General features: G+C 43.1%; 1 long non-coding RNA gene across 1 annotated transcript; it reads left to right on the top strand.

The window, feature by feature from the left end:
• Positions 1–48: 48 nt before the first annotated feature.
• On the top strand, positions 49–26971 carry LOC138688972 (uncharacterized). The gene is made up of 3 exons (XR_011327772.1): positions 49–178; positions 11919–12060; positions 26241–26971. It is a non-coding gene; the product is annotated as an uncharacterized lncRNA (long non-coding RNA).
• Positions 26972–27645: the final 674 nt, after the last annotated feature.

Here is a 27645-nt window from a genome sequence, read left to right as displayed (position 1 = left end):
AGGAGGAGGAGGAGGAAGAGGAGGAGGAGGAGGAGGAGGAGGAGGCGAGAGCAGCACCGGAATGAATTGCGGGAACGCAGAGGTCCTTTAAGGTTCTAGAGTGAACAGCTGGAGCCTGCCGAGCTGGGGGCAGCAGCCGCAGCAGGGCGGCCGGGAGCGGCGGGGCCGCAGGCAGCCGGTACGGGCACAACCCATGCGAGGCTGCGGCGTGCAACACGTTGCGGCGGCGGCGGCGGCGGCCGCGTCCCCGTCCCCGCAGGAGCCACGGCGCGGCGGCAGCGCGCATGCGCCGGCGCGGCTCGGGGGGCGCGCGGGGCCGGGCGGGCTCGGCGGCCGCGGCCGCCCGCTGAGGGACGCCGAGGCGGGCGGGGGGAGGCCCCGGAGGGGACCTGGGGGCAGCCGGGGCGGGTGACCCTGACAGCAGGAGGCCCGGGCTGCCCTCCCCTCTCCCGCCCCCAGGCCGCCCCGCGGCGCACACGGGGGAGCTCAGGCCCCGGTGGCTTGTGAGAAGGGGGAGGGGAGTGGCGGCCGTGAGGGAAAGGGAGACCCTCACCCGAGCTGGCTGCGCCCTGAAGGTCTGGAACCTGCGGGCACGTCAGGGTTTAGGTGCTCCCGTCAGAAACCCTTCCAGCTGCTTGCTTTTTAAAGCTCGTGTGGGGTTAGTCGTGCCTGATAAAGCAGCCCGAGGGGTGGAGAGCTTGCCAGAAACGCAGAGGGCAGCTTTCGGCTTGCCTCAGCCTAGTGGGGTTCGGGCCTGTGTCTTCACACAGGGGAGCAGGCCTTGCTGTCCATCGCTGGAACGGGCTGGGGACGGAGCACGTATTATCGCTCCCTGGGCAAAAGCTGGACCACACGGCATCAAAGGGGGACGTATGTGCTGCATCGTAGCCAGCAGCTATGGCGTTCAGACAAAAGCTTCGGGTCACAGTTCCTCTTTCTTAAGTTGCTTACGGATTTTATATTTAGCAGTACTTAGATGAAAACCAGAGATGCGCTTAAACAAGTATCGCTGACAGTTCTCTCAAAGATTTGCAGTTGTCATCTGCAACGCAGCATGAGTAAGGCCGAGATTTTCATCTTTTCCTTGAAATTTCCCATTCCGCAGCCACTGTGAACAATATGATGGTCCTGCTTGTTATTCAAGTTTAAATATTTGGTGCAAAATTAAATAGTACGTCTTGGCAGGAGTCCTTCCATCCAGGGAGGGGGGTAATGAGCAAGGCAAGAAGGATGGCCTGATGGTGACAGCCCTGATGAAGGATCCCAGGCAGCAGACACAAAGCTGTCAGTGCCACATGCTGCTGAAGAGCACTGAGGATGAGAAGGCAGGAGAGCCTAAACCTGAAGCTGTCACCATCACTTGGTTCATCTTCCCTGCTCCTCACCTTCCATAGGCTCTGTGGCTTGTTGGTCCTCTGTAAGGACCAACACGCAGTATCTGCCTCATGGGCAGAAGACAGGGAAGAGAGGTACCATCTCAACAATCCTTCCGAACTGCGGTGATGGAGGGATGCAACAAATTCTCTTGCCATAGCTGTATTTGGGCTGTGCGTGTATTTTATCAGCCCTTAACATACTGGCTTTCCATTCCAACAACAAACAACTGAAACTCCTTATGCACTTGTTATTGCTGCTGCCAGAGGGATGATACTGAGCAAGGTGGACTGACAGCCTGAGGCAGTACAGCTAATCTTCTGCAAAAATTTTGCTCAGACTTTCAACATCGTAGTCGTTTTACTGTGCTTTTCTCCTCTGTTGACATTCTTGTCCTACTCATTGAGATCGTTGCTGAAAGACCATTTTCATAATCCTCACTTTGTCATCTCCTTTTTGAATCCTTTCTTTTGCCCATCCAGTTATTTAATTCAAAACAACTGCTTGCTTTTTGCTTTCAGAGGCTTCCTGTGGTATTTCTCCTCCTATCTTCCCCTGCCTAAGCCCTTACCACTTGCCTGCTATCTAGATGCTGACTCTAGATGCTTCCTCGTGTTTTCCCATGAGGAAATAATGCCAGCCTCTAGCAACCATTTCTGAGGAAGCTCGGTGTAAACATCTACAAACTTTAAGAACATAGGAGCAGCCATCCTGGGTCCCTCTAGTCCCTCATTACATCTCCAAGTGTGGCCATAACTGGACAATTAAGGAAGCATAACAATGAGGCAACCTGTGTTGATGCCTTTTCCCTGCCACTGCCCCATCTTTCAACTATGTTCAGGGCATTTCCTGAGCTTGTGATGGTGTAATAACCCCCAAAAGGTCTCTTCCCACAGTATTCTTTCTGGTCTCCTGTTGGGACTGTGCAAATTTCTGGCATCCACAGCCTTTTTGTTAAGGAATTCCACAGGATTACAACCTGTTATATCAACACCACTGTTTGTTTCTGTTTCTGTTTGTTTCAAACATAGTTTAATTTGATGGGCCCCAGTTATGGGAAGGTATTTGGATCAATCCCTATTCATCTTTTCCATGACGCATATGCTTTTGTAGACATTTATTGTATCTTCCCCCTAAATTATATCTAGTTTCACATTTAATATGCAAGGAGTCCTACTGGCATAGAAAAATAACCATAAATCAGACACTCCACTTTTAAAATAAGTATGACATCCACAAGTAATTTAAATTTCTCTTTTGGAGCTTACTTCATTATAATACCATTATTTGATTTAATCATATCGATTTTGTAATCTTGCTTGGCAAGATTATGTCTGTATAGCAGGCCAAAGAGACAGTCAAGATGGAACAGTACTGTCAGACCAAAACATGTGGGTAAACAGAAACGTGTAGTAGGGCAGAGACTGGGACACAGAAAATTACTGCCATAATTTACAGACAAATACCATAGCCAAGTTTCTCAGCAATAATATGCTGGCATGTGTGCTGCTGGATAATCTAGACAATAAGCAGGCTGTGATAATAATCCTGTGCTAATAAATATTTCACAAACTGCTGGTAGGGTCAGAAATTGATTTACAGATCAAAGTGGAAAGTCATGTGAATGAATTCTAATTAATTCTAACAAAAGATCAAAAAAGGAGTATTATTTTTAGACAGTTTGAATAAATCATTTGGTATTATCATACAGACTATATTGATTCTTCAAGGTAAAGTGTGTGGCTTTTTAAAATCTTGTTTTCTGAAGTTCTGAAAGTTCAGAAATTTAAAAGCAAATGAGTAAAAGTGAGAGACTGATTGCAAATTCTGATGCGGAGACCTGTAGCATCTAGAATATGCCTTCTAAGCAGAGGGTACACTACCTCTAGGTGCAGGGTGAGATTTATCTGTTCAAATGTGAAGGCATCTGAGCTAGATATTGTAGAGCACTATTCCTGAATCATGTAGGAGGAGAAATAACTAAAAGTAATGGTGCAGTTCATGTGACAAAATGCAGAGGTCCTCTTCAAAGTGAGATGAATCATTTCCGCATTGTAGGTGTCCAGAGTTCACACACAATCCCACTCACTGTCTCTTATATTACAGTTTGTCCCAGCTTAGCCATTTCCCCAAGGGCCACTGTGTGTTGTCCTTGTCCTTGTCAGTTCCCGGTCACTTGGGAATTGCTGCCTTTTAATCTGGTGGTTTTAACATTGGTCACATTACCATGAATCCTTCATGCAGTCCCCTGGGGTGTCTTTATGGAAAGGATGCAGCTTCTCTGATAACATCGTCAAGGAGCAGAAGGACTGGGAAGCAGCTGTGGGGTGTTTCTTGCCTTCAGCCAAGGCTGTGACTCTAATCCGTGTAGCCTTTGCTCCATCAGCCCACCTTGGGAATCACATCCCTCACCAAGCAGCGGCGTGGGGGCAGTGTGGCCCTCGTGCAGACCAAGTACTCCCATGGTTGCATGGATGCTTTTGCTAGGCTAGGTTTGCAGTTAGTGCTGCCACAGCTCTGCAGGTACTGCTGTCTGTCTACGTCAGCAGCAGTCATGCCTTTGGTGAGAGCAGTCATTCCTTTGCAGATGCACCCAGTAAGACGAGACTGTGTGGGGTTGGCAATGGGAACTGCCAGATGGCAGTGAGCTGTGACAGTGGGTCTTGGCACTGAGGTGAGGGTTTTGGCAGTAAAGTGAAGTGAGATGCCGGATGATAGTGAAAAGTGGCAACTGGCAATGCAGCCTGGCTGTGGCTGCTGGCACCGAGATGAAGCTTTGGCAGTGAGAGGAGAATCTGTGCTCCCTGTCAAGAAAAAGTGACTCTTAACAGTAAGATGTGATACTGTTGCTGACATTGGTGAAGTGTTTTTTGCAGCAATGCATGTCTCCTTGCTAATGGATCTCTTCTGGGATTGTTTAGAATAGAATAGACTATTTCAGTTGGAAGGGACCTACAACGATCATCTAGTCCAACTGCCTGACCAATTCAGGGCTGATCAAGAGTTGAAGCATGTTATTAAGGGCATTGTCCAAATGCCTCTTAAACACTGACAGGCTTGGGGCATCGACCACCGCTCTAGGAAGCCTGTTCCAGTGTTTGACCACCCTCTCGGTAAAGAAATGCTTCCTCATGTCCAGTCTAAACCTCCCCTGATGCAGCTTTGAGCCATTCCCTATCACTGGATCCCAGGGAGAAGACCTCAGCACCTCCCTCTCCACTTCCCCTCCTCAGGAAGCTGTAGAGAGCAACAAGGTCGCCCCTCAGCCTCCTGTTCTTCAAACTTGATGACCCCAAATTCCTCAGCCACTCCTAATAGGACATGCCTTCCAGCCCTTTCACCACCTTTGTTGCCTTCCTCTGGACTCATTCAAGGACCTTCACATCCCTCTTAAATTGTGGGGCCCAGAACTCCACACAGTACTCAAGGTGAGGCCACACCGATGCTAAATACAGCAGGATAATCACGTCTTTTGAGCAGCTGGTTATGCTGTGTTTGATGCACCCCAGGATGTGGTTTGCCCTGTTGGCTACTAGGGCACACCACTGACTAATATTGAGCCTGCTGCCAACCAGCACCCCCAGATCTCCTTCTGCAGGGCTGATCTCCAGCCACTCCTCTCCCAGTTTATGCTTGGGCCCGGCATTACTCCGTCCTAGGTGCAGAATCCTCCATTTTGACTTGTTAAATTTCTTCCCATTAATCATTGCCCAATGCTCCAATCTATCTAGATCCCTCTGCAAGGCCTTTTGTCCCTCAAGAGAGTCAACAGCACCTCCCAGTTTGGTATCATCAGCAAACTTGCTAATGGTGCGTTTAACTCCTGCACCCAAATCATTGATAAATATATTGAACAGGACTGGCCTTAGAGTTGAACCCTAAGGAACACCACTGATGACTGGTCGCCAGCCAGATGCAGCCCCATTCACTGCAACCCTTTGAGCCCTGCTGTTCAGCCAGTTCTTCACCCAGTGCACCGTGAATCCACTCATCCCACAGTTGGACAACTTGTCCAGAAGGATGCTGTGAGGGATAGCATCAAAAGCCTCACTAAAATCCAGAAAAACTACATCCACCACCTTCCCTTATCCACTAGGCGGGTAACCTTATCATAGAAGGATATCAAATTAGTTAAACAGGACTTTCCTTTGTGAACACTTATTGACTGTGCCTGAAGATTGCGTTATTCTTCAAATGCCTTTCAATAGTGCCCAGTATAATCTTCTTCATAATTTTTCCAGGAACTGAGGTTAAGAGGTTAACTAAGACTAAGAGGTCTTCCCTGGGTCTTACCTCATGCCCTTCTTGTAGATTGGAATAACATTGGCTAGCTTCCAGTCAGCAGGGACCTCCCTGGACTCCCAAAACCTTTGGTAGATGATCAAGGGGGGTCCTGCCATAACATCCACTAGCTTCTTCAGAACTCTGGGATGAATCCAGAGATGAACCCAGGCCCTGTCATGGTTTAAGACCAGCTGGCAACAAAGCACCATGAGGCCGCTTGCTCACTTGTCCCCCTGTGGGATGATGAGGAGAAAATATAAAGAAAAGCTTGTGGGTCAAGACAAGGGCAGGGAGGGATCACTCACCAATTACTGTCACGGACAAAACCCAGACTTGACTTGGGAAAAAAACCTGAAATCAATTTCATTTGTTACCAATCAAATCAAAACAGGATAATGAGAAGTAAACCCAAATCTTAAAACACCTTCCCCCCACCCCTCCCTCCTTCCCAGCTCAACCCCACTCCCAGTTCTCTCCCTCCTCCCCTCTGCAGCGCAGGGGGACGGCGAATGTGGGTTGGGGTCAGCTCGCCACCCCTTGTCTCTGCCGCTCCTTCCTCCTCAGGGGGAGGACTCCTCACTCGTCCTCTGCTCCACGGTAGGGTCCCTCCCACGAGAGACAGTCCTCCATGAACTTCCCTGGCGTGGGTCCTTTCTGCGGGCCACAGATCTTCAGACACAGGCTGCTCCAGCGCGGGCTTTCCCATGGAGTCATGGACATCTTCAGGGGCATCCACCTCCTCTGGCGTGGGGTCCTTCACAGGCTGCAGATGGGCATCTGCTCCTCTGGCGCACCTCTTCCCCTCCTTCCTCCCTGACCTGGTGTCCGCAGAGGGGTTCCTCTCGCATCCCAATCCCCTCCTCGCTGCAGGTTCCCCCTCTTCACTCTGTTCTCCCAGAGGTGATTGATAGCGCTGTCACTGATGGGCTCAGCCTTGGCCAGAGGTGGGTCCGACTTGGAGCTGGGGAAGCTTCGAGCAGCTTCTCAAGGTAGCCCCCTCCCCCACTACCAAAACCCTGCCACACAAACCCAATGCAGGCCCTATGGACTTGTGAACATCGAGCTGATACAGCTGGTCCCTTACAATGTCATTGACCACAAATGGAAAGTCACTGTTCCCACACTCGTGGTCCTCTGACTCAGGGGACCAGGCAGCCCAGTCTTACTATGACTGAGGCAAAGAAAGCATTGAATGCAGCCACTTTTTCTTCATCCCTATTAGCCAGATGACCATCTTCAACAAGTATCGGTCCAATATTTTCTTTAGACCTCCTCTTTTTTATGTCTCTTATACTCCTAGTCCTGCAGCTCTCTGGGGAAACCTATTCAACTGGACCTTAAAAGTTTCAGCTCACTGTGCTGTATATTGTTTCTCAAATAGAAGTGGGTGATTGAAAGCAAATTTTGCTCCCTTCCACTCAGATGAAGTGAGAAGGTCTGAGGAGATTATACAATCAGCCTCATTAAAATGGTTGGAGAAGGAGTACTGATTCCAGGTCCCTTTCCCTTTCCTGTTGGTAATACGTTCAAGCAAAAGAGGCTCCTGCAGGTGGCAGGAGATGGTGCTGACTCTGCAGGGCTGCTGGTGACAGCAGGGTGCTGGGCTGGCTGGCTGCTCGCTCTCCCTTCTGCTTCTACTTCAGCTTCTCCCTGCTGTGCAGAAGAAGGAAGAGGTTGCTGCAGGAAGACATGATGTGGCCTGGGCTCTTTCCCACTGCCATTGTCTGCCACTGTGTCAGCAGTGCAGGCTGTAGGAGACTGATTTCTGCCTTCTTCTTTATGCCCTTTCTTGCTTGTGTCCTCTTGTGCTAAGAAAGGCCTGTGGTGAGGCTTTGAAGTAGCAAGACATTCTCTTGGTGACTTCTGCACCGTCTGCTTGCCATGTGCAAGGATGTACTTGGGTGGAAGCACTGGCATGTGCAGGCCACACTGTGAGTAAGAGCTCTGCTCGAACACTGGGCTTTGAAATCAGCTAACGCTGCCATTGGAACTAGGAGGGCAACTGAAACTGTTCAAGGGCAAAGAGACTGTGTGAGCACAAAATGGGTTATTTCGTTGCTCTGGTGTGCATGCTGTCTTTGCATAAAACAAGAAACTACTTGGCTTAAACAGAGTTAGCAGGGAAGTCAAGGCTAAAGTAAGATAACATAATTCTGTCCAAAAAGCATGTGGTATAGATGAAATGTAACCAACTTGAACGAAAGGATCTGAAGGGAGTCTTGGGAGTATCTAGATAACAGTATGAGTAGTAATACCATATTGTATCAAAACTGCCTAGATAAACAGTGCTAGAAACACCAAAATGTGGTGTGGATGTAGCAGAATTGGGACCAATGAGGAAAAAAAAAAAACCTAGGGCCAGGTCACTAAATAGGTCCCACTTGTCTGGGACGAGTCTAGGCAGAGAAAGGGAGGTGCAGAGATGGTGAAAAAGTGGGCTGAGGGAAATAAACACTAGGAATTAAAATAATTAAATAGGAGAAAAACCAGGAAATGATGAAAATAACAGGCATTAGGTATAATGCAGTGGAGAACAAAGAAGGGTGGGATATTCTGGTTGCAGAAGTGTGGACACCTCCAGTGGTAAAGCTGACCTGTGGCCCCAAGCCCCCCAGGATGCTAGACGACACCCCTGGGACAACCCGCTGGACTCTCACCAGGTCTATGTCCAAAACACTTGGCCTGCAAGGGTGGGGTGAGAAGGGATGGGCTTGTGCCCTAATACTACGTGGAGAAGGGAAGGCAATAGAACTGCAGTATGATAGAGCTTGCATGCGATATATACAATTTCTTCATAGTCATATAATTGTGAATTACTACTACTACTAACAGGCAATATAACTGTAACTCAGAATTGTTGCGTTTGTAGTGATACAGTTGTGAATGAGTATTACTAATATTAGACATTTGTTCATTAGCCAGTTAGGGTATTATCAGTCTCTTAGAGGTGTGTTGATAATCAATAAATGTCATAAATGTTAATCAGTTACATCTTAGGTCTCTAATCTAAAGGAAAAGTCAGAGACATAATATACTATGATCATTATTTTAAAAGCCATTTTATATGCAAAAAGCTAAACCCATTTCATTTCCTGAAAGCTTCCCAACTAGTTATCAACAGCAACCAAGAAAATGAAACAGGGAATACTTTTGTGTCCTTTGATGTGGGACTTTTTGCAACATTGACCTAGTTGTTGTGTTAAACGATAAAGAAGTTTGGCAGAAAATAAACCCCCTTGCGTTCCAGCTTATCCTCAGATATTGGAGGGGCTGGGGATTGCTAGGTTTAGATGCTGAGTGAGGCCCAATTCAGCACTGTAAGTCCAGTCGTGGTCAATATATTGAACTATCATGGTTACGGATGCACAAAAAGCACACTGTACTTTCAATTTAGTCATGTTCAATGAACTAGAATGGCCAGATTTAAGGAGTTTGGCCATGTTCAATGAACTATCACAGCTAGATTAATGAACAGTACAGTTTATTAAAGCAATAGGAGTACAGGTTCTTTTGGATTATCAGTGATAAATACACTGTCTGCAAAGCATGTGCAAATAATAATATAGTTGACTACAAGCACACTAAATTATGGAAAAATGCTATAGAGATTTCTAAGTTTCCCGGGGAAGCACTTGGTATAACCGAGGGTTCGAGTCTTACCCAATAGGTGTCCCTGTGGGGGGGAAGAGAGGTTCAGCATGTCGACTGATCCCAGAAGTCACCGATGTCCTTCCGACTTGTCTATGATGGTATCTTCCCTAGCATTCCTCCACTCCTAAGCCCTTTTATACTATTTTCTTATTTTTAGGTAGAGCTTGAGTGACTCTAGTCATACATACCTTTGTTATGATTGGTGTAAAATCTCCTCACTTTACTTTTGAATGTATATGCTAGAGAAAATTCAGAGTGCATGCTCAGTGAGGGGTGGTTGCACATTGAAGGTGGGTAGGTTTTGGGATGGAGGTGTGTTTTGGTATTATAATGACATTATAATGAGCAAAGTTCACCCAGAGAACATGATTTAGCACATCACTACTCCAGAACTGGGCACTTCTGATATAAATCAGAAGTAAGGCCATAGCATTGACAGAACCCCATTGTTTCACCTCCTTGCTTCAGTGGATTCAATGCAGGGACCTTCCATTCTTGTTCCAGTAGTTCCAGTTCTCTATCCTTGCAGTGCTATCACAGAGCCTGGCCGTGGTGTCTCCACTCTGTTTCACCCTCCGTGTTGTTTCTCAGAGCCAGCATATCAAGCTCCCCTGGTTGCTAACATCTAAGGTTGCAGGTTATGTTGCTTAGGGAACTATTATGGAACAGATTTTGTGTATATCCACTACATCCCACCCTGGAGGTTCACCTCCTCTTAAGAGGGGACATATCAATAAGTCACCTCCAGCAACCATTCCACACCTAGTGCTTTTATTCTAATGTCATATGGCATTGATCATTGTGGAGTCAAGAGAACTTACAGTGGTGCAAGCCAAAAGGCTGTCTGGGGTCCAAACATGGATGTTTTGTGGGGGCTCAATACTGCGGCTGAAGACAGCGAGACATGGTGCTGAAATGCTTCAGCAGCAGGGACTGCAGCTGCATACAGACTGCTCATGGTGGGAAACGCATACAGTATTGGAAAGGTTGGGTACGACAGCGCATGGGACCTGGAGATGAAATTACCAATGTGAGATTGAAGACACATCCAGACAGAGCCCACCAAAGTACAGAAACTAATACCAAGGGAAAAAACCAAAGAAAACAGCATCTTGAAAATTTATTTGAATTTAGTTTTGGCAGTTTGTATTACTTCAGAGGAGACTAAAGACATAAATGCATTGTGTATTGAGTTGATGGTGTCTTTATACTTGTATCTTTCTGTTGCCAGAAGACAGCTTGTTTCTTGTTTTAGTCTCTTGCTTCAAAATTTCAAATTCTGACAAAAAGAAAGCAAAGCACATGCTTAACTGCTTTGCTCAGTACAGATTGCAATCAGCAACATTCTTTCAAATTCCACTCTGAAGCTTGCAAAGTAAAGGCTTCATCCTGCCAGGCAGTGGTATTAAGTATCACATGGAAGGCCCTCATAATTCCAGTTCAGTGTAGCAAGGAGCTTTTAAAGTTGAAGTAAACTCCTAATGCAAATGAACAAGGAAGTACAGATGAGATGATGATGGCTTTTTTTTTTTCATTAAACCCTAAGTGAAGGGGTGAAAGCCCTGATTTTCTGCTGCTAGTCCTGCTTGTTTTGGGCATCACAAGCTAAAATACGTAAGTATCGTTTGGAGCAAGGAACAAAACTCTTCAGGACTCATAAACTGCTGGGAGTCCTCTTCTCGCTGTGCTACACACAGGTCGCCTATTGCTTGTCCCCTCTCCCTGGTCCCATTAAACTTGCACTCAGTGCTGTACATTGGCTCTGCTTCAGCAGGACGGACAGAGAACACTGCTGCTGTAGCCTATTTTGTAGCATGATTAGGCATTTTATTGAGAAGTACAGATTCAAATTCTTTAGGGTGAAGAGGACCTAAAGGTCAGATATTTCACTTCCCAGGGAAGTGCTCTAACCCCTAGGATACCACGTTGTCTCCTCTGCTACAGGATGTCAGAATTTTCTTTAATGAAAAATAAAGGAAAATGCTCATGTTGTAATTTTACAGTTGCTCAGAGCATTCAGTTATGCTTAATTGTTGTTTTGCTATTTCTGTGCATCAACCTTCAAATAAATGGTATATTAAGAGGAAGGAAGGTTTTAACCTTACATCTTGATATACAGAAGTAGTAGTGGCGGGATTCCTTCTCTTGTTAAGGAGTTGTAGCTGGGTGGATTCTGCATGGAACTCTGAGATCTGCAAGATAAGCTGTGCTGCCAGAAGGCTGAGCATACTGCTGCTCCTCTGGAGGGAGTTTAGGCAGGGAGCTGTGGAAGATACTGCCGCAGAGGCAAAAGAGAGAGGCCATGTTCCAGGAGGTAGAGAAATGCAGGAGGAACAGAGCAGAGAAGTTTGCACCCGTCTGTGGAATAAGAAGGAGACAAGTCGAGGTTAGGGAAAGCAATGCTGGTTCACAACCACCCTAAGCAACTTCCAGCATGTTTTCTTGTGGGTCTTGTACAGGGTTATGAGTACACAGCTCCCTTCTCCCCGCAGCGTGGGTCGGACCTCTGTGTCTTGTTCTGGAGAGATGCACGTGCCTTTCACTGCAAAGATTCCTTTGCAGATGCTTAACAGGGAGTTAAGCTGGCCTTTCCATTTTTGCTGCCACAGAGTGAAGACGATTCCAGGGAGACGGACAGCTCAAGCAAATGAAGGGGAGAAAGAGTTCTCATCCAGGTAGTCTCTAGCCAGCCCTGCATCACATGTCCAAGTACAGACATGAAAGGGAAAGGAAATGAGAAGAGGCAAGAAGGTAAGTGAAACTCCTTCATTTTTCATCAGTTTTTGTTCATGCAGGTTGCGGTCTTTTTGATGGGGACCATTAACTGTTATTATCAATCAGGTGTTCTAACTACACAACTATTTTAACCCCGTTGCATACATTGGCAAAATTAATACAGGTCATTGTTTGTTTTTAACACTTGGTATTGTACATTTAATTGTAAGGAAACGAGAAGGAGCAGCTGTGCCAACATATTATTAATGTATTTGGAAACAGTGAGTAATCTACACAGTTCAATTATAGGGATCCCCATGTCCCCAAGCCAGCAATCTCAGAGATTTACATTTTAATTGATATTTTATTCTGTGAAGGAAAATAAAGGCCCTCAGATACCTAAGTCCTTACAATTAATTAGGCACAAAATACTCCATAAAGATTAACAGTGCCCTCATCCCAGGAGCGCTCTTAAAAAAAACAAACCACCCCCAAACCCCACCCCAAAAGGCAAAAGAAGCACTTTAAAATCTGTAAGCTATCAGTACAACATGTCTAACAACAGTTCACAATCCACAAAACAGCACATGTATTTGCAGTGAGTAATTACTCATTAGAATTGTCAGGCGTGGCATGAATTTGAGCACATATGGCATCCCTAATTTCTGTTGCCTGCTTTAACCTTAAGTCTATAGCTCTTATGAGGGCACATGGTTTGGCTAAGGGATCCACCAGTGTGTAGGCTCTGCTCCACAAAAACATATTTGCCTCTAGTTTTCCAGTTACAGACTGTGACAAAAGCAAGTCATGGCTGTATGTGCATGCTTTTGCAATCTTGACATCCAGATATGTTCAAGCCAGTGCCGTTTTACTTTTGTGTTCCACATGCACAGGCCAACCCTACCCTGAATCTTCTAAATGTACTGGACTGCAAAGTAGAATTGCTGAGAGCCCATTTCAGTACCTGAATAGATTTCTTCAGTCATGTACCCTGGCCCTGAAAGGCTGGAGTATCTCCCTTGCAGCCATGACATCCTCCAGACGTTGTGGAGCCATTACTGGTCATCCCATGTCAGCAAGGCAGTATAATCCCACCTACCATGCTGCGTCTTGTTTTGCTGCTCCTTAAGTGTTGATGGATGAGAACGCAGCATTCATCTTGTTTGCCAGATTTATCATATGCTCCGTGTTCAGTCTCCATACTCAATGCCTTCGCATAATGATGAACTGCCTCTCTGATCTAGTGTCCCAAACCACAATTGCCAGTAAACACAGAACCAAACAGTGTGCAGGCCCTGCAAAGCCATATGCCTTGGCAGACTAACACAACTTCTGCCCTTGAGCCTGCTAAGAAAAAGCAAGTCTCACAATGCACCACAGGGAAGTGTCCTCCTGGGAACAGCTCTGCATTCTCCCACGGAGAGGGTGGATTTGCCCCTACCAACTGCCATAAGACCGTTAGGCACAGCAGGAGCACCAATAACTGTTGATTGGAGCCCGTCAGGCATGACAGCATGTGTGGGGGCGAAGGGAGTTTACCGGTCTCAAGCCTGGCATCCACGTGTGCAGACGTGTGGATACTTCCTAATATGTTCTTGCCTCACGAGGTCAATTATTTTTTGTATATCGAGTTATGGGGATCAGGCAGCCTTTCTCACATCTGGCAGATGCCGCTGGGTATGAATTTGGGCATTGGCCTATCCTCAAGAGATGTTCCAGTGTAAACTGAACCAGATACTGGAAGGACTTAGTGTCCAGAAGACTTCAGCTGGTGACATGCTTCATTGTTAGAAAAAAATATCACAGAAAAGGTAATGCAGAACCAGAATACAATCTTCAGTGGCTTTCGCTGTGTAATGTTTGCAAATGGGCACATACAAATGGAGATTTCCTGGCATTTATTTCCAGAGGTGGGCATATTTTCTCATGGATGCCAAAACATAAATTTCTGGAACAAGAAGATTGGATGAAAACTCCTAATAAAACCAGTGCTTTGCCTAGTTAATAATAAAGCTGTTTTTAATAATAATAATATAGCAACAAAGAGAATGAGTTAAAATAGAAAATAATCTGTTTTTACTATTCAAGAACTCAATCATCTTTTCCCCTTTGAATGAGCTTTGACTATAGCCTATACATGAAAATTTTGGCTTAGTTTCAGCTCAGAGATTTAGAAGTGACTGAAGTAAAGAGCTGAGAAGGAAAAATTCTTGCAGCATTTCTCAAAAAATTCAGAATCCAAATATATGTGAGAAATAGTCAATTCTCAACAGCAATGATCAATATTGGTGCTGCAGATATTACCCTATGCAGCACAGTGAAAACATGTTTTTGCCCCTGTCAGAACCAGCTTGAGTCCAGCAGCAGTAGGCAGCATCTGCATTGCACCCTGCAGTAGTACTGCTGCGTTCCTGTGATTTCCCTGACAGAAGCACATGAAGTCTGGCACAGATAAGAGATACTCCTCACAATTTCTACAGGCACACCACACCTATTACCTGTCCAGTCCTGTATGTCCCGAATAAGTCAGGTTTGCTATGTGCTAGCAGGCTGTCTGTGCACTAACGCAGTGTTTGCATCCACAAACCCACAGTGTCCCCCGCAGTTGCAGTTCTGATCTGCACAAGTCCAATAGTCTTTTCTTCAGGATGTCCAGCAGCTGGGTCTGAACCATCACTGCAACCAAACTGCCCAATGCTTAGAAGTAAGTGACAAACAGCGAAGTCCTTCTAGTCCATCCAGTAGCCTTGTCCCAGCTCCCCACAGGGCTTAGTAGCTCAGGTGTAGTGTGGGACAAAGGCAAGAAACCTGCCTGGGCTGAGGAACAGGAACTCGTTCCCCAGTAGTCTGAGTGCTGGGCAATGCCATGCAGGGTAATTAGTGTGACTCTCTTGTTTTTGCTGTCTGCATCTTCATTATCTAGATTTTAAGGCTATCTATCTGGAGTATCCTAGCCTCTTGTGCCTTTGAACCACGTAAAACTACAGCTCAAAACCTGAATAATAAATGTATTTTCTGTAATCTACATCCTCTGAGTAGTTCTATTGACTTAATGTTAAAAAGGTGTGCAAGCAAATTCGATGCCCAAAATTATCACAAGGCAAACTAAACTGATAAAGGTTTGAAGTAATACTAATTCTGTCTTCTTCCAGAGATAGTAATTATCAGTCCTCCAGTAAAGGACAAAATTGCAAACAGATACTCCCAGATATATTGTAAGAAATTTCTGCTTGCTTCAGACAGTTTTGACAAATTTAATTTTTTATTTGGCCTTATTTTATTTCTCTTATTTTAGAAGATTATTGAAGAAACACTTTTCACCTTCCTATGAGAAGGAAAGGACATGTGTGAACAATAGGAATTCTAATTAGGTGCAAGAAAAAAAAATTACCCTAATGGTGGTCAAACACTGGAAGAGGTTGCTCAGCAAAGCAGAGTCTCCATCCTTGGAGCTATTAAAAACTTGACCGTACGTGGTCCTGAGCAACCTGACCCTGTTGGACGCGCTCAGACCAGGGGGGATGGACTAGATGATCTCCAGAGGTCCCTTCCATGCTAAACCTATTCTATAACCTTATGTTACATAGGTAGTATTTCATGTCTCTGTTACATCTGGAAAGATGCCCAAACCCAGAAAGAAAACATGCCCTTGAGAGCTACTGTGGTGTTAAGTGCTGTATAGCTGCTGCAAATCATGTCCCTCCGTTCCTGGCTGCAAACATTTTGCTTTGTAAGTGATGTCACCCATAAGAGCTATTAGGGTAAGATTACATACATTTACTGAAGAGCTGGATTCTCATCTATCAACAAAACAGGTTTTCCTTGTAATCCTATGAATGTAACTGATGCAGCCTTGGGCAAAACATTTTTAATTTGTGTGCTGTTCTGTTAGTTTTGGCAAACCTGCACATGCTGCTGGTTATGTCCCTCGTTCTGTAAAACCTGACACACTTCCTTAATTTTATTGTCCTACAGTCAGCCATACTAAAAAAAGTTTAAATATTCACATTAGTAAGGCTAAGCCACTGCACACGTTTGCAAATGGTCTGCATTTGTACATCGTTCAGCACAAGCGGGCTGCAGCCTGGCTGAGCTCTCGCTGGGTGCTGCTGTCATCTAGGTGTAATAACGTAGAGGTCTCCAGTATTAACTTGACTGTACTGAGCTACTTACCTCTGAACAGAGAATATCAATGGTTGAATAATTTCCCCATTATGCTGAATTTATATTATAAAATACTGATTTTGGCAAAAGCCCCTACTGCTAGAGTATGCCGAAAGCTGTAAGCTGAAGGTATTGATCAAATCCCTTTTGTTTGTGGGGATAAAGACAAGTGGCAAAGTTCCTTATATAAAGTTGGTACAGCGTGTCTTGGTTTCAGCTGGGATAGTTCATTTTCTTCCTAGCAGCTGGTACAGTGCTGTGTTCTGGATTCAGTGTGAGAATAACGTTGATAACACACTGATGTTTTAGTTGTTGCTATGTAGTGCTTATCCTAAGTCAAGGATTTCTCAGTTTCCCATGCTCTGCAAGTGAAGAGGTGCACAAGAAGCTGGGAGGGAGTATAGCCGGGACAGCTGACCCGAACCTGCCAAAGGGATATTCCATACCATAGGATGTCATGGCCAGTATACAAACTGGGGGGAGTTGGCCAGAAGGGGCAGAGCGCTGCTCAGGCATCGGTCAGTGGGTGGTGAGCAATTGCCTTGTGCATCACTTGTCTTTCTTGGGTTTTATCTCTCTTTTTGTTATCTTCCTTTTCACTACTATTATTATATTTTATTTCAATTAGTAAACTGTTCTTATCTCAACCCATGAGTTTTACTCCCCCCCCCCCCGCCCCAATTGTCTCCCCCTTCCCACTGGGAGAAAGTAAGTGAGCAGCTGCACAGTGCCTAGTTGCAAGCTGGGGTTAAACCACAAGATGATGAAACCCTAACAGCCAAACAGATCAGACTGTGGGTAGGGAGGGTAAAGCTGTCAGTCATGATGCAGAAAATGGACCTACATAAATTAGCATTTTCTTTGCAAAGTAGCAGGAAGATAAAATTAATATATTGCAGTAAGGGGGAGATACTTTATATTCCATCATTATCTACTAGAGCTTGTTAAAAAAATAACTAGTCATGTGAAAAAACCCCATCAAATAAAGGGAACCAGGTAATCTGCAGCCAGTATATTAAGGAGTTCATTAAAAAATAGATCTGAATAATTTTGAACTTAAACAACTGCTTGAACCCTGAAGAAGTTCTATTTAGTCTGAAAGAAACATATCATTTTACCCATAATTAAGATGTATGAGTGCCATGACATGGGGAACTACAGGCCATGCAGCTGGCCCTGAGGAGAAATTGTAGAGACCATGCTGTGTACAGTATCATAACTAATGCCAATCAACAAGATAAGGGCAGACACTGCCCCAGGTTGAAGGCTGTGGAATGGATGTGCCTTCTTCCCAACCCTGCTTACGTCAGATCACGTAATATTTTCTGCTGGCAGGAACCAAAGGCTTTCCAGCTCTCCCACTGTGTCGCTGTAGCTTCTAACTGATGTATTTTGCTGAGAAGCCGAAGAGAAGACCAGGTGTTACACCAGGAACCCAGAAATCCACATTTGAAGCAAATTGTATCAAAAGCATTTGGACAAAATTACAAATTTGGTTGATAAATGCTGAAATAATTATTTGATGTAATAGACTTTTTGAAGGCATTTATAAGATATTTAATATGTACTTACTTTTTGATACAGAAAATCACAGCATATGAGTAACTTTTATGCTGATTCACAAGCTGCTAGATATATGACGACAACAACAACAGCATAGGTATTTGATGGAAAAAGCTTATAGGCTTAGATTATTCAATAAAGATTCTGCTGGAGCAGAATTAAATTAGTATATAATGATGTTTTCACATTAGAAGAAAAAGTCAAGTAAAAAACAGCCAAGTCAAGCAAGGCGGGTAGTATCTGCAGAAAAACTGATGCTGCCCTTCAGGCATTCAGCTTAGTATCTGTAGGCTGTAGTTGTTCATCATGATCCTAAAATGACAAAAGGAAAATTAGTCTTTGCAATATTAGATCATAATGTATTTTCTTATCTGAATGCAAGATAAATACAAATTTTTGATTACTAAAAGAAATGAAGCTGGAAAAAATTATTAAAGGAATATCATAGTGGCAGCAACCTTTAACAGTTATCCTGATTAAACCTACAAAAACCTATTATCTGAAGAAAGAAATACGGTGCCAGTGTAAATGTTGCTCTGCATCACCCAATGGCAAGCAGGAGTAACTCTACCAAAGTCTAAAATACATGGCATGAAACTGCTGGCAGTGGGAGTTAAATCAGGCTACGCATTTTCTTTAAATGCAATGGATTTGATCAGTCTGAGGCACTCCAGAGGGCATGTGGCAATTTCGTACTTTGCTAGGGAGAGGGATGTATATGCCTCCCCAGGCACTGCGGCCGCAGATGATGTTGGTGAGGCAGAAGAATTGTGGAGGTACCTGTCTCATTCTATCTGTGCTAATGGAACTGCTCAGGTGTTAATGGATTATTACACTGCATACATCTACCACAAAATACACAGGCAGCTGTTCAAAAATTTGCATTATATCTGTAATGTTCTGTTAAAAGGGGAGAGATTTGATCAGTACCTGACCGAAGGTCATCATTTAAAGGTTTTCAGCCTCAATACATGCAAATACACACTGATGTAAAGACAATGCACTTCCTGAAAATTTTATTTTCTTTTATTTTTTAAATTGTATTACCTCCTGAGCTTTTAATGGGATTCCTTCCTTTGCAGTCAGTAGAGAGTGGATGACATCCTTATACAGAACCTGTATCTACACTACATAAAGCAGTTGCTTTTCAAAGCATCAAAAACGCTCAGTAAGAACTTGGCTTTCCAGATGCAAACAGTACATGGATATTTTTTTTAAAAGAAAATGCTTGGGATAACCTTTAACTGGAAACTGGGATGATTTAATTTCTTATGTTCTTAACCTGTTCTGCAGTTACCAATCTTTCATATGAATTAATTAAACCGACAACCCCACAGGTCTGACTGCATGGAAGTTGTGGGTTTGTTCACACTTTTAACATACCATTAGTTGTCTACATTTACACTCAGACACTCAGGACACCGAGTCAACATCTTCCTCAAACATCATGAGGCTTTCTGCATACATCCCGAACCTACTGCACAAAAAGGAGATGTGGAAAAAAACCCTCTTGAAATAAACAGATCTACAGTTCCCTTTGCTTCTCAAAGCAGGTTCAAAAAGTCTGTGAAGTCTATGAGGCTACTTACAAGCTTAAATTACATTATTCTTCAAGCATGGAGTGCTCAGCATTGTCTACGAAAATGCCTGAATTTCAATGGCATTGCTCACATGAGTGAATTTACTTCTTTGTGTCTAGGCCCTATCTTCAGATTACATCAGATAATCCCTTGAGGAGTTGTTTTGTCATTCAGCTGAAGGCTTACTGAACAAAAATTTTATTTGGAATTTTGGCTGAATACAGATACCTGCTACCTCAGGCTTGTGGATTACAAAGTACAGCTTGCTACAGGTTTCCAGCCACAAGTCCAGTGCAAAACCTTCCATTATAAAAACCTAGAAATGGCAAATTCTTTTTACAGTAGGAGCACAAGTAATTACTAAAATAGACATTTTTGGAACACAGTTGCTCCAGGGTCTCAAACATAATTTTACTTTGTAGGAAGTAACAATGAGCTTGATGTACTGCAGACTAACAGAAGAAAAGAAAGGAGAATGTACTTTTAAAGCACTTCATTGTTTTCAAGAGATTTTTTTAAATGTACCTACCATGTGAGGTTAAGAGTTGATTTCCAGCTGGTTCTTTGAATAATTTACTCTTAAAATGTTTGAAGCATCATTTATAAAAGGAACATGTTTGAGACCACATTAATGTGCAATTCAAATCAGTGTCACCAGACTGTTCACTACCATATCTTCAGGTATGGTGTATGTAGGGCTGATTCTTGTTCATGACGTGTTAGTCCTTCCTCAGTATGTTACAACTAGAGGTAGCACTCTGCTCTTGCCTGGCAATACACAGAGTGATGCAAACACTAGGACGTAAGAATGAAAACCAGAAGGGAAAGCTATCTTGAACTGTTAACACTTCTCATGCTGAGGAAACAATGTTAACTTACTTTATTTCAGCGTATCTCTACAAGCAGGCAGCAGGACAATAAAGATTGGCTTTTGAGTCCAGACCAAATCTTGTTGGCTTCAATCCCAGGCAGATCTGCAGTTTAATCTGGGTAAAGATTACATAGCAGTTTACAAACAACAGCATTAATCTGTCTGTAATGAATTTATTTTTATTTCTTCTATTAATAAATTATGTAAACATTAATTCTTCTTTTTTGTAATCCGTTTCTTTCCATGTGTACTTCTGCAATGAGTCACTTTCAAAAAAAATAATCTGTTCTTTAAATTTTCTCTTGCTAGATTTTTCTGTGGTGGTAGCAATGAGACTACACACAAATGAGCTTCATGTACAGGGCACTACCATAAAGGCCATATATGCTTAAAGCACACAAGCATTTTTAAGACATAATTTCAGGACATGCTGAAGTACAAAGGGGTAATATTACAGTTACCCTTTTCAGTGCAAATGAGACTGTAACATTCACCTGGAATGTACTGGGATGGCTTATTACCTAGTTAGCGGTACCTAGTATAACACACTTTAAAAAAAGCTTGGTAGTATTATACTGCAGAAATCCAACTGAAGACTCTGGCAAACAAGTTGCTTTTAAAAATGGGTGGTGGCTTAAATAAAATTAGTGAACACCCTGAGAAAGTTAATTGCACACTATTTACTAGCCTATTATTAGCAATTCCTTTGGTCAGAAGTTAAAAATCGCCACATCTGACAAACATCAAGTCTTAAACCAGGCAACTCCAGCGCAACCTCAACACTACAGAAATTTGGACAGGTCAAATGAGTTGCATCACCCGTCAGTGTGACAGCAGTACAGCACACGCTGAACTTGACTGCTTCTGCCCACGTCAGCACCTGCCCCTTCCAGCATGGGCTGTCGGGCCGGTGGCAGAAGTAGGGTGCCTACGAAAACCAGCATGCTGTTTCAAGGGTAGCAATACACATCTGGAGGGTTACAGGTCTGATAATTACTGTCACTATCCTTTTCTATAAGCAAGACACGAACAGTCTTCAGAAGGCTCTCCCCAAAACAGAAATGATAGAGGTGAAAATGCCTTGTTTGCTGTCCTGTTCCACACAAAGAATGTCTTCATTTTAGGCACTCTACAGGGAATGTTCATGCTGGATTTCTTCTTCTGCCTCACTTATCCCATCTGTGCTGTTTGCTCACTAATTTAAGGGAAGCCAAAAGGGAAATTTTCAGTACCCTTCTATCCTCGCTATCCTGTCCTCTTCATTGCCCCAGGGCACGGCTCTTAGCAACAGAATGGAACCCACCACGAGGCCCTTGGCTTCCCCCAAAAATATTTCCAGCAAATTGCCAAGAGCTGATAATATGCATATTTTTGTGCTCTCTCCTCCACCCAGCCTGCTGCCAGGGATTCGTATGGGCGCTGCTCCGCTCTGCCGCAGATGACCTGGCACACCTGGTCTGTGCCGAGGGCAGATCCGCAAGCGCTGCAGTAACCGCACCTGGCTCAGGCAACCACTGCTCTGCCGGGCTGTGCCGTGGGTTGCCGCCTGGCCACCCTCCCTCGCCCTGGGGACACCAACCTTGCCCGCGGGCCACTCTGCTGAAGAGGACCAACTGAAATAACACAGGTTGCAGCACTTTGGCTTTTTCTTTGGAGCACATTTTTGTCTTACGGTCAACATGGTACATGTGGTTGCTTAAAAAAAATCTTGCTATTAAGGACAACCCCACTTCCCATTTGCCCCTTGCACTAGCAGGGCTGCTCTTCTGGTTGCTATGACCCCTCTAAACACACTCAAATATTGTGATAGCGATCACCCGCCAGGTTGACAGTGACTGGGATCATCTTCCTGGTACTCATACAGTGACACATTTTGTTGCTTTTCAGACATATTATTTAGGAATACCCAGATCTCTTGCGAAAACACACACTTCTGCCAACTGTCATTGTACTACAAGGCACATTAAGGGAGAGCTTTCCATTCACAAAAAAGCAGCCAAATACCCCAGCTGTTATTGAAGCAAAGTGTTTTTTGGGACCCTAGTTGTATTGTATGCCACTAAAGACATGCCTAAGCACGTTAAAACCTGACACACAGGATATATTTCATGGACCTCCTCCCCACGTTATCATCTGTATGGTTTTATGGAGGAACTGAGAAGCCACAAAGCACTACTCACCCAGCTCCCTCAGTGACCAGCTAGAACAGCATCAGCTGCACCTTCAATACCCATGTGCAGATTCAACACTGCTGCCACATACCTCTCCTTAAGGAGAGCGCTCATGGAAATATTTCTCTATTATTCATCTCCATTATTCACCTCTGCTATCTTTCCTACTCTGAATTTCCATTACTTCTCACCTTCCCTTAATTTTGATACTGTTCAGATGCACTTTCTTCACAGCTGAAAGAACTACAAGGAATGAACCATGAACCACAATATTTACATACTTTTACATTGTGCATACTCCAAAGTATAAACAGAAAAGCAGCAGTATTTTCCTTGAAGATGGTAACTGAATTCTGTTGTATTAAAGAGTACCAAAAGCAAACGAAAAAGGACCCAAGTTCTGTCCAGGACTTTCCTAATGGGAAGTAACATTCCCAAGTAGACAAGGTATATATTTGAACAACTGCTGAACTCACATGTTTATTTTGCATCACAAACACTGTTAACTGTTCTTTCATTTTAAAGTGAGCTAAGATAATTCATGCAAGTCTCTTGGACTTGCAGTGTGGATGTGATTTGAGGAGTACTGTCATAATGAATAGCTCTCCCCATTTATCAGTAAACCAAGGTCTTTGGCACCAGGCTTTTGTAAATTTAGATTTACTGACAAACCTAGTAACACTGCTTAAATAGGCCTTAATTTATTCTCCATGTGATCACTGCTGTTAATGAGAATAGTCTGATGTCAGTTGCACTTAACACCTTAAGTTAACATACTTCCTCACATTAAGATGTATTGAGCTTTGCCATCATGACTCAGAATTATTCTTCTACTAATGCAGCTTTTCAGTACTTAGTGATCACTGAAGCATTTCCTTTTGTGCTACTATATTCCACAGTAAACCAGTTTACCTCTACATCAGCAATCTTTACTTCCTCAGTAAGAGAAAAAAACCCCCAAATTCCAGTTCTGTCATTTTTCTGAACATCGTCATATCCCCTCTTAGCTACACTGCTTTTCATTAACTTACAGAAGAGCTGCTTCCTGTGCTTCTGGGAACAGATGACACAGGCAGCTAGGGCAGGTTTCCCTTCACCTAGCTTCAGTTACCTAGAACTTAGCTTGTCTCAGTTTCTAGACTCCCTCTCCAGTGAGTGGAGAGGAACAGGCACCTTCAGGGATTAATTTGCATATTCTAGACACATTTTAGGATGAAGTAAACAGCCTTCCAGAGTAATTTCTCTCCATCAGCTAGAGACGTAGCCTAGACAATCTAGATGAAACACAACTCTCAGGCATTTACCTTGCCAGCTGTATATGCACCAGATGAGAGAGAGGAATTGTCTGTTTAGTTCTAGCAGTTCCACATCATCTGCAACTTCCAGTTAGGGAAGAGAAGTCATATACAAAGAGCACTGAAGAGAAACAAGTAAAGGTTAGAAAAGTGACTAATTGCAGAGGTTTTTGTTTGTTTTTCTATGTATATATGTCATTGTTTTTTTTTTTAAACCAAAAATTGTTTCTGCATTTTCCCTTTATTGACTGTATTCTTTCATTACCTATAGTCTCTTCTGGCTCCTATTTTTTTCTTCCTTGACATTAGTATTCTTTAAAACTATTAGTTCTAGACTAGAACTATTCATCTGTGCCTTTCAGACAAATTCTAAGCCTTTCCAAATTTAACATTTCAACAGCACTTTGTTCTCTATTTAAATAGAATTCTTCGTTCCACAGTCTGCAGTTTGACTTCTGTCCTTCTACAGCACATCACCTCCTCACTTACTGTACTTCTGTGAGATGCCACAGTAGAAGCATTTCCTTTTGCTCTTGTAGAACAATTCTCAAGAAACTGGTACTGAAACATCTTTAGAGAGATACGGAGACAAAATAACACTTAAAGCTGTAAGAAAATTTAAACAGTTCAAAAGGATTATTTTACACTCCCACTCTTCATCATGTGCTGGAAGAACTCCCTTCCCCACAGCCTAGAGGAGTATTGAATTTTCCTTACCATTACTATTAAAAAAAAAAAGCGCCAATTGTTTAAATAATCAGAGTATATAAATTTTAACAAGGCTGGTAAAACTGAGACAAATGAATTGTTTCTGAATCTATGAATAAATGCTGTTCTCCTCTTTTGTTAGTTGCATAAAACCAATACTGCTTTTTAAAAGACTCTGTTTCTTATTAAGATTTAGAATACTCATTATTCTGCTATCTGAGCTCCAAAATGTGCAGCACAGTACTCTTGACACCTTGAAGCTATTTTATTTAAAGAAGAAAAGCATACTAAACTTTCATAATATTGTCAAATCAAGGTTGCAGAAGACAATAAATAGCATGTGCAGTTGCCTGCATACTGAATTCTATTTCTTGCCCTATTGATGTAATATTCTTAGTGGGATAATAGGCCCTATGGAAAAAACAACACAATCACACAAAGTGTTGAATACAGGTTGTAACTACAGCCTCAATTTTCTTCCCCTTCAGGTGTAGACTGACCATTTTTCAGGAGGATGAATAACAGAGGCTCCCACCCCCCTTTATCTGGAAAAATACACATAGCATATCTGTGAAGCCTGATCAGCGTGGCATGAGGCAGCATCCAGCCATGCATGTGTCTTGGACTACCGAAGTGGTATGACTTGAATAATTAGGCTCATGTCAGAGGCCCACAGTTTGATCTTCAAGATGTTGCTATTTAGTTGGCAGGGATGTAACTTCTATTAGATAAAGCACAGTTAAACAGCTGTTAGGAAAAAAAAAAAGTGGAACTAGCAGAAATAACAAATGAAACATACAAAAATACTTGCCCAGCAACTCCTGCATCAATCAGTGACTTAGTGTGGCATGACCTACATTGCACCAGCATGGACAGATGAACAACAGCAATTTAAAGGGAACTTAAAAACATTAAAAATAGTCAGTAGAAGACTACAATAAGCAACACGAGGCATTGCCACTCTAATAAAGCCTTCACATTCTAAAATACTATTAGAAGTGCATACTTTTCCTTTTACTTGTGATCTAAATGCAGCCACCTACAAGTTAAGGTACTTTTTTCAAAAAGCAAAGGCCATCCAGTGAGGGAACTCTTGCTGCCACAGTACAGAATTCAGCTGTTGGAACCGCTGTAAGGTTGAGACCGCTACAACATGTAACAGACTCCTCAGACCTTTGCTACCATTTGAAACATACTGAGAAAACAACAAGAACCCATTTAGTGTGCACTTGAGTACTACGTGCTTTGTTTCTGGCAAGAAAACCTCTGAGGTTTTTCAATGGCTTGACTGGTCTTTCAAAGGTTTTCAAATTTCAGCTCTTAACTGCTTATGTTAAATGGCTCAGGCATTGTCTGCTTTACAGACTACCTCTTTCTCAGTTTCTTGCTTTTCTTAAGCCCACAATGTCTAATACAATATTTGGAGTGAAGTGAGGAAACAGAGAAATTTGTCATAGTGTTCCTATGTTCTCTGACATGATGTACTTCTGACATGCTCCTCAAGACATGGTGGAAACCCTCTGTCTGGCTTTTGCAATCTTTTAGTAAGGCAAGGAACTAATAAATCAGAAACAGCTGTGACAAAGAGGTTGTTTTTTTTTTTTTTTTTGAAAAGACTGTTCCTGTAAACAGAACTGAGTAACTAGAACATGGTTTTCATGCAAAATAAGACTTAGTTCAACTGTCTCTTTCAGAGACTGACTCAACTGACTCTGTCATTGCTACTTTTGCATGCAGCAGCTGATTCTCTTTCTTCACATATCCCAAAAGAAACTTACGTAACTGTCTGTCACAGTAAAAATGAAAGATGATTTTAACCAATATCGAGAACTCATACTGTTTTCTCCTCTATTCCTCATTCCAGCTCATCAAGCCATATGTCTTCATCAAAGAGATGACTAGAATATTGAAGCTAACACCTCTGGAACAGCCAGCTCTGCCTGCACATTAAGCTGCCAGAAGAAACTGTTCTAAAGTTGCAAACACTGTTTAATCCTGTACAATTCTGATGGGTAAGCCTCTCTTCAAACAAGGTTTTCAGTAGCAGCTGGGTAGGCAGAAAGAAATGAGAAACATTGCAAGAGAAGGAGGAAGACAAAGTCATTTCATATCACACAGTACAGCTTCTCAGTCATTAATAAGCAGCAGCACACAGTGTGAGGTGAAAGAGTTAGAAATAAAATGTAGTTTTAAATGCATAACAATAGAAGCAGGAATAGAAATCCCCCCTCTCCAACATAAAGAGAGTGCAAGCTTGCTTTGTGCAGCCATCGCAACGAGGCATAAGCTCTTCGCTGGAAGCACTTTTTAAAGACTGTCAGGCTATTCCTAGTAACTCAGGGAAAAGGTTTCCACATTTTAGTTGTGGACGATATGAGTTACAGTTAAGAATAGTTATCAGTGAAAAAAGTATATGAGTTCCTCCACTGGCAAAACGTAGTTGTTGGATGGAAGATTTTTTTTTTCTTCCCTCAAAAATGCGTACTTGCCCCTTAAACTAAGAACTCTTCTAGAAAAAATAAACACCACGTATGATAATAGGCATTTATCATTTGACTTTTACTGAGTAATAAAAGCACAAAGTTCAAAAATAAACCAAGTAGTTTTTTATCTTTGTAGAAACTGGTGTCAACATGCAAACTACTATGGTTAGAAGATTATTAACTTGTAGCTATTAAGTATCACAATATAATCAGTCCTCTGCTACTTTGCTATGCAGAGGTCATGGAAATACTGATCGGAAGTTTTGGATTATATCTTGCAATAAAGTAAGCATCATCCATCTCCATTACAATCTCTTCACTGTTCTCTGAAGACAGCACAAGCACACTGACAAAGAGCAAGGCTGGCAGTAAGTCCAAGCAGTGGTAGGTCTAAACAGTGTTTTGTGAGATGTGGTATGTTGTAACACAATCCTGAAGCAAGAGGTCTTTCAATAGGCAACAACTAGGACAGATTCTTAGTTCAACAGCTTCCTGAGTTTGATGTAGAATACTGGCATAGCATCATTGATGCTGGTATTTCAGCATTGTTCTGCCCAATGAAGCTGATAGCAGGAATACTGCTAAGCCATCAGTTGTTTTATTTTGACAAAATAAAACAAGATACTTTATTCTACAGCGTATTTGTAGAAACGCAAAACATTTCCCCCCCCCCCCCTTCAACCCACCATTTGAGGTATTGTTTTGACATGCACCACAGCAGATAGCTAGACTGCACTAGAAAACCAAGAAAATCCTGTGAGATCTCAGCTGTATATACAAAGGCCT

Source organism: Haliaeetus albicilla, chromosome 14 (genome assembly GCF_947461875.1).
Source record: "Haliaeetus albicilla chromosome 14, bHalAlb1.1, whole genome shotgun sequence".
In the NCBI taxonomy this organism is placed as follows: domain Eukaryota; kingdom Metazoa; phylum Chordata; class Aves; order Accipitriformes; family Accipitridae; genus Haliaeetus; species Haliaeetus albicilla.
This window is presented reverse-complemented; position numbering and strand designations above follow the sequence as displayed.